Raw genomic sequence first — 8,601 nt, 5'->3', positions numbered from 1 at the left:
ATGGGAAGAGGTTCTTGGCCCCGGACACTCAGCTGGGGGATCCGAGATCAGTTCCTATACCAGTTGAGTCCTCACAGCGGGGTCCGGGGCGAGTGCCTGACATGGATGCTCCGGATGACGTGCCTGACAGGCGCAGGGTTGAGAGGAGGATGGGTGTAGGGACACGGAGGAGCCAGCGTCAGTGGAGGTGGCCGGATCATAGGGCGAGGAGGGGTGCTGAACATGGGGACGACAATGACGACCAGCCTGGCCACGTTGGAGGAGGCAGACACGATGGAGGTACTAGTACACACGATGGCGGTCATGGAGGTGAGTGGTATGGCACAGGGCTCGGTGACGGGGCTGACACTGGTGACGCTGGACCTGGATCGGGCCCTCTTGGAGATTACTTCGTTGGTGTGCCAGCGGATGATCAGGCTGAGCAGGGTGGTACACCTTGGCGCATATCAGGATCACAGTGGGCAGACTTTGTTGGGTCAGACTCGTTTGTTGGGGACTTCGGGAGTCCACGCTTCCTAGATGAGATCACCGCCATCATGCAGGGTGACGCACCCTCATGTGTCATGGCGTCCAGGTCCAGCGAAGAAAAATATGGTGGATACTGCTGTGTGCCAGAGCTAGAACCACCGCCAGCCAATGCAGGCCTAGCCGCTACAACCTCGTCCCCGCTATCATCCTCAATCGTTTCGGGCTCAACGTCGTCCTCATCAGGATCACCCAATTCTCCGTCTCCGACGCCAACCGGTGGAACGCCGTGTAAAGCGTTTGGCAGAACATCAAAGGATCCTACCTCGTCGCGGACGCCGTCATTCAAATCAACAGCAAATGACGGAGAGGCGACAAGTTGGGCCGCTGGCTCGTAAACTGGGACGGAGGAAGAAGCCACAGCAGCCATCGAACTGGAGCCAGCTGCCGTGGCTACATTGGCGGTATTCCGGTTCGAACCCCCTGAGCTGGATACCACATCAACCAGCTTTGCCAGCAACTCTGGTGTGCGGACCTCCGGAAACTGCCTCCGACAAAGAAACATGACTTGTAGGTCCTCATCACTACCAATCGTGAGACAATCATACTTCACCGTATCGTGCAGGATCGTGACTGGAATGCGATAGAAAAACTTCTTAATCCGCTTCGCACCTTCCAGGCCAAGTTTCATCAGCACAGCTCTAACCAGGTCATCATAGCTTGTCGTTCGATTCACCACAATATAGAGAGGATTCTTATCTGTGAACTTCACTCCGGACCGAGTTTTCCTCTTGATGGATCCTCTGTGGTGTACCAAAACAGCAAAACTCTCCTCCTCACTAGCCATCTTATGTCCTCTAATGAGAGCAAATCACGTTTACAGGGTTTATATAGAGCTCTGAGTCCTACTAATTCGAACTAACCTGGTTCGAACCATGATACATGTAATTCGAACCAGTCTGGTTCGAATTACTACAATCAACCTCTCTCCCCATAATTCGAACCAACCTGGTTCGAACTAACCTGCTTCGAACCATGATACATGTAATTCGAACCAGCCTGGTTCGAATTACTACAATCAACCTCTCTCCCCATAATTCGAACCAACCTGGTTCGATTTATTACACTAAACTAATCTCCACATAATTCGAACTCAACCGGTTCCAATTACATGGTCACCTGGTTCGAACCTAACCGGTTCGAATTATTTACATTTTTCCAGTAGTAGTTCGAACTTAGATGGTTCGAATTACTTGCTAATAGAGTTCGAACCTTGGTGGTTCGATTTATATAAATATGCCTCTTGGCTTATTGCTGAAACAAATTTCTGTTTGGCGTATTTTGGTTAAACATTTCTGCATGTGGCTTAATATGGTTTTTTGCCCTTAATTTTAAATACAAAATCAGTTTTAAAAAAGAATCTGTTTTTACATAAAAAAGAATTAGTTTTTGCACATAAAAATCTATTTTTATTTAGAAAAATCAAATTTTTTTATCTAAAAACTAATTTTTCTTTTCAAGAAATTGATTTTTCTTTAAATTATATAAAATCAATTACAACTTATAAATTATTTTTTAGTATTTTAAAAGATCAATTTTACCTTTATAATATTTATCTTTCAAAAGTCTCAAGATTAATTATTTTTGTTATTATTTTTATTACAAGTCAAATAATATAATACAAGATTAAAATGATATTGAAGTAAGAATGATAAGAAAAAAGAAATTATCCAGTCCAATAAAAATTTCTACAAAAAGGAGAGAGTACCTGAAAAAAGAGAAAGAAGGAGAACATAGAGATAGAGAAAGAGCATGGAGAAGAAAGTACCTTGCTAAGAACAACGCAAATTAGAAAAAATAAGAAGAGATAATAGTGGAATAATAAAAAATATCTATGGACAAAAAAGAAAAAAAATCATAAAAAGGGTCCGCGTCCCTCTTCCAAATCCCGTATCCATCATTGTCCTTCGTAAAAGAGTAGACACAAAAGTATAAAAAACTGTCTCGGAGACAATATGTTTAGTATCTATGTCTTTGCTTTCAAACACTTTTTAAAGATGTGCTGTCTATGTCTCTGTGTCCTGTCTCCGAAAACAAACGCTACCTAAGTGATCAGCAAGTTAATTTGTTAGAATACCAATTAGATAATTAGTTGTGCAACTTAGTTTAGAAGCTATTATATAGCTGAAAATGTAATATTGGAGGCAATTTTTGCAATCAGAATGTGAAAGTGCTAGAGTGATGGAGTTGTAACAGTTGCACATACTCTCCTCTGCATCAAGCTTCGTGAGGTTCTTCCTTTCCATTTTTCCTTGAATTCACCAGTTTTAACATGGTGCGGTGAGTGTGGAAGGAAAATCACAGTGAATGGTTGAGAAACTTCGAAAGAAGCTCATAGAACAAACTCTTGATTCTCTTCTTCTTGTGAATTCGTTTTTCCTTCAAGATTCTTCGATTTTTCTTCTCCTTTTCATTCTTCGTTCTTCTCATCTAAATTCTTGTCCTCTTCCTTCGAACTCAATCGACGGAGACTGATGAGATTTGTGTTGTCGTGCACCGATTCAGCATAGACAAACATTTCCGATCAGCGAGATCGAGGGAAATCTAGCTCTTTGAATTAGCATCAACAAGATTCATTAATTTGAATCTCAAATTAGGTTTGCGATCAAGAAGCGATGGAACCTCGACCAAATTTGTCGTTCTCTTCAGTAGATATACAGGCATTAACTGCATTGGTGAATCAAATTAATACGATGAATCAGTCAAATGCAAACAAAGCTCAGACAAATCCAGCTTTGGACCCGATAAGTCCTTATTTTTTACATCCTGGAAAAAATCCAGGATCAGCCATAGTTACAGTTACCTTGGTAGGAAATAATTTTCAAAAATGGGAAAGAGATATGTAGAGAGCATTGAAATCCAAGAACAAGATAAAATTTGTTGATGGCTCAATCCAACGACCACCAGAGGATAATGTGTTGTTTGAAGCGTGGGACCGTTGTAATACACACATTGTTTCTTGGATTAATCATTCTTTAAGCCCTAAAATTGCTCAAAGCGTCATGTGGATAAACTCAGCTGAGGAATTGTGGAAAGAATTAAGGTACAGATACAGTAATGGTGATGTGTATAGGATAGCAGAATCGGAGGAAGAATTGTTTGCAAATAAGCAAGGAGACGCATCAGTGACTACCTACTACACTAAGCTCAAGTCAATTTGGGAGGAGTTGGAGAATTTGCGGCCAATTTCGAGCTGCTCAAGGTGCCCTGAGAAGTGCAATTGTGAATTGAGCATAATGAGAGGTTACAAAGAAGAATCAGGGATAATGAGGTTCCTAAGAGGTCTAAATGAATAATTTTCAACTGCAAGGTCTCAGATTATGTTATCGAAGCCATTATCCAAGGTGGATGCAGTTTTTGTGTCTCTTTTACAACAAGAAAAACAGCTAAACATGGATGAAGGAATGGAGGAGAAGGCGCTGCTAATCAATTCCAGAAATGATGTTGGTAATGGAAGCATAAGGGGAAGAGGTAGAGGCAGAGGGGGAAGAGGAGGCTATGGAAACAATACAAAAGCTGGACGAGGATCCAAACAATGTACATACTGTGGTAAGAATGGCCACTTGGCAGATACATGCTACAAAAAGCATGGCTTTCCCCCTCATTTCAAGAACAATGGAGCCATGATTAACAATATGGTTGCTGAAGAGAACAATGATGAAGTCAGTAACCAATCTCAAAGGGAAGAATTTGGTAAATATGAGCCATATTTCACCTTAGAGCAAAGAGAGGCATTGCTAGCTCTCCTGAACCAACAGGATGCACACCCAACACATAGTATAAACCAAATTATTACCACAACTCTTCCATCAAACCAAGAAATCTCTTACATAATGTCAATTTCAGTTTTCAGTCCCAAATCCTGGGTCATTGATTCAGGAACAACCAATCATGTTTCATATATTAAAAATTCATTTTAAAAATTACATCCGATTCAACCTGTGTTAGTCAGCATGCCTGATGGCACAAACACACTGGTCAATACTGCAGGCACAGTTGTGTTCTCTGATCAATTTTATTTGCTAAATGTCTTTTATATTCCAAGCTTTAAATTCAATTTGATATCAGTATCAAAACTAACAGCAGATTTAAAATGCAAACTGATTTTTGATAAAAATGAGTGTGAAATCCATGACAAGACTACCAAGAGAATAATTGGTGTAGCTGAACAAAGGAGAGGACTTTATGCTTTTGAGAACCTAACACCTGTTCAAACTACATCACAAGCTACATCCACATCTTTAGCATTTACATTGTCTGCACAGCACACACAAATAGAGCATTCTGCACTATGGCATCTTAGATTAGGACATCTACCGAATGATAGGATTGCTATTATGAAAAGAGAATACAAAAACTTGAATTTTTCAATATATAATAAGCTTTGTGATTCTTGCCATTATGCAAAGCAAAAGCGGTTGCCGTTTATGTCAAGAATCTCTAAGAGCATGAATATCTTTGATATTGTACACATTAAAATTTGGGGTCCTATCAATACCATTTCTATTTCGAGTTTTAGATATTTTTTTACTATTGTCGATGACAAAAGTCGATTCACTTGGTTATACTTTATGAAATTGAAAAGTGAAGCTAGTGAATTAGTCAAGAATTTTGTCAAAGTGATTGAAACTCAATTTGGAGTGACAATTAAAAAAATCTGAACTGACAATGAACATAAATTTAAATTGAATAAATTCTATGCATCTAAAGGTATCATACACCAAACTACTTGTGTAGAAACTCCCCAACAAAATGGCATTGTAGAAAGGAAACATCAATATATTTTAGAAGTTGCTAGAGCCATGATGTTTTATTCTAACATGCCAAAGAAACTTTGGAATTTTGCAATAAGGCATTCGGTTCATGTCATCAATAGAATCCCAGTGTCTTATTGAAAAATCATTCTCCCTATGAGATTTTAAAAGGAAAATCACCTGACATATCTTACCTTAAGGTGTTTGGATGTCTAGGATTTGCTTCAACAAAATTAGCACATAGATCGAAATTAGAACAAAGGGCAGTCAAATGTGTACATTTGGGTGTTAAAGAAGGTGTTAAGGGATATGTTTTATATGATATAACAAGTAGAAATATATTAATCCCAAGGGATGTATTCTTTTATGAAAATATATTTCCATTTTCATTGGAAAGTTCAAAAATAAATGACACTGTCACAAATTCTGCACCATCCACATTACACAATTTTGCATTTGATGATCCATTCCCTGAATCTCATAGTAGCGTTAATCCTCGTACATTACTATCACCTAATCAATTAGTTCCAATGCATCATCATGAGCCTGACATATCTAAATGCTTACTTGCATCCGTAAGGTCGAATAATTCACCATTCATTAGTGCTACATCTAAGACACCTCAGTTTATTAAGAAATCTACAAGAGATAGAAAGCGTCCTGCATATTTAGAGAATTATCATTGCATGCCTACAGTGTCAGTGGATTCATACAACAATTGTTCCTCAAATTCAGGTCTTAACTCACATGATTTTCATTAGTTTTTCTTTGAAATTTTTGAAAACATGCTACATGAGCAAACAACAAATTTTTTTATTAGTTCACAATTATGTTTTTTGAGTCAATATCACCTTTTTTCCTTCTTCCTATTGATGCTTCTACCATTTTATCTACCACACACACTTTTCAACCTAAACACAAAGAGCCAAAATGCTATGCTGAGGCTATTTGTGATCCTAGTTCGCAGGAGACTATTAATTCTGAATTGACTGCTCTAAGAGAAAATAGAACTTGGACTCTTACCAAACTTCCTAATGAAAAGAAAGCTGTGGGATACAAATGGGACTTTAGGCTAAAACTGAAGTCTGATGGTTCGGTTGATCGTCACAAGGCCAGGCTGGTTGCTCAGGGATTTACCTAAACTGCTGGGGTAGATTATTTCGAGACATATAGTCCTGTGGTTAAGATGAACACCTTCCGAATTCTCATGTCTATTGCTGCGGTGAGGGACTAGTTCATCCATCAATTGGATGTCAACACAGTTTTTTTCCATGGTGACTTAGCTGAGGAAGTATATATGTGCCCACCACAAGGACTCGCTCTGGCCTCACCAGACTTGGTTTGCAAATTAGATTGTTCCTTTTATGGCTTGAAATAAGCCAGCAGACAATGAAACACTAAGTTGTGCACCACTCTGCTCAGTGTTGGATATTCTCAATCAAGACATGATTATAGTCTCTTCACCAAGTCATTTAATGGCAGATTCACTGCTATTTTAGTCTATGTAGATGATTTAATATTGGCTGGAGATGATTTGAGTGAAATTACCTTCCTCAAACAGCACCTGTATGACCTCTTCAAAATCAAGGACATTGGGGAGTTACAATTTCTTTTGGGGTTAGAGGTAGTTCAAAGTAAGAGGGGGATTACAATTTGTCAAAGGAAGTATTGCATCGACCTCCTCAAAGACTACGGGTTAATGGAAGGCAAGGCAGTGTCAACTCCAATGGATTATACCATCAAACTGACAAAGAGTACCGGAACTCCTCTAAGCTCAGTAGCAGAGTATAGAAGACTAGTTGGAAGATTGTTATATCTAACCAATACAAGACCATATATAGGGTATGCAGTTGGAAGACTAAGCCAATTTTTGGACTGTGCTATTGACAAGCACTTTGAAGCAGCCATAAGGGTACTCAGATATCTCAAATATGAGCCAGCATTGGGATTGATGTTCTCATCTCAAACAGGTTTAGAGCCTACTGATTTCTCGGACAACGACTGGGGTACATGCTTAGACACTAGAAGATCTATATCGGGCTATTGTATCATGAAAAAGTAAGAAGCAAAATACAGTGGCAGTGTTATCGTGTGAAGCAAAATACAGAGCCCTTGCCATGGCTACTAGGGAAGCACAGTGGATTACTTACATTCTAGAAGACTTGCAAGTGAAGCTGGACAGACCAATTGCAGTGTACTGTGACAGCCAATCAGCACTGCACATTGCGGCCAATCCGATGTTTCATAAGAGAACTAAGCACATAGATATGGATTGTCATGTAGTGAGGGATAAATGGCAAGAACAAGTAATCAAGTTGTTGCCAATCACCACAACCAATCAAACAGCTGATGTGCTAACTAAGGCATTGGCTCCCACCATGTTTCAGAAATGTTGCAGCAAACTCAGAATGGTGAATGTCACCAATTCTGGTTTGAGAGGGAGTGTTATCGAAACTAATTAGTCAGGTATAATAGTAATTAGTTAGGAAGTGTTGATGTGGACAAATTCTATTAGTAAGTGATTAGCAAATTAATTTGTTAGAATACCAATTAGATAATTAGTTATGTAACTTAGTTTAGAAGTTATTATATATAGCTGAAAATGTAATATTGGAGGTAATTTTTGTAATCAAAATGTAGAAGTGCAAGAATGATGGAGTTGTGACAGCTGTACATACTTTCCTCTGCATCAAGTTTTGTGAGGTTCTTCCCTTCCATTTTTTCTTGAACTCACCAATTTTAACAAGTATCAACTCCTTTTACATCATCTCGAAGAGGAGGAATCACACTATCAGGGAGAAAGTGTAAGAACTTAATCCCTTCTCTTCTCTTAACACTTTCTTTTACCAATCAATCAGAGCATCCGTTTGCATATCTTCATACATGACTTTATTATAATGTTTTAAAGCTGAAAGAACCTTAAGAATGGACAGCTCCAAATGGGGGAGCCGGGGAGTATTCCATTCCTTGTCATGAAGTGGGCGAGATTGGAAAATGTAGATGTGTCATGTCATACAAGATAAATATTTATAGGTTTGTTAAAACATGCCATTGACTTCTTCCTTTCCATTTAGGCCCAATTGGCCCATTAAGATTGTGAAAAAAATTAAACTTACTTTATAAGAAAAAACAAAGTTGATATAAATTTTTTTTCTCAAAATATGTTTCATGCTACGGTGACACGGACACGGAACATGATACGGGACACACTGACACATGAATTTTAAAATTTTATACGATGCGAGAACATAAATACATATAAAATATAAAGTAATTTTTAGATAAATTGTAACGCTATTTTTATATTTTCTTAATATTAAAA

The sequence above is a fragment of the Arachis ipaensis genome, chromosome B08, assembly GCF_000816755.2.
Source record: "Arachis ipaensis cultivar K30076 chromosome B08, Araip1.1, whole genome shotgun sequence".
NCBI lineage: Eukaryota > Viridiplantae > Streptophyta > Magnoliopsida > Fabales > Fabaceae > Arachis > Arachis ipaensis.
Note: the sequence above shows the minus strand (reverse complement) of the source record.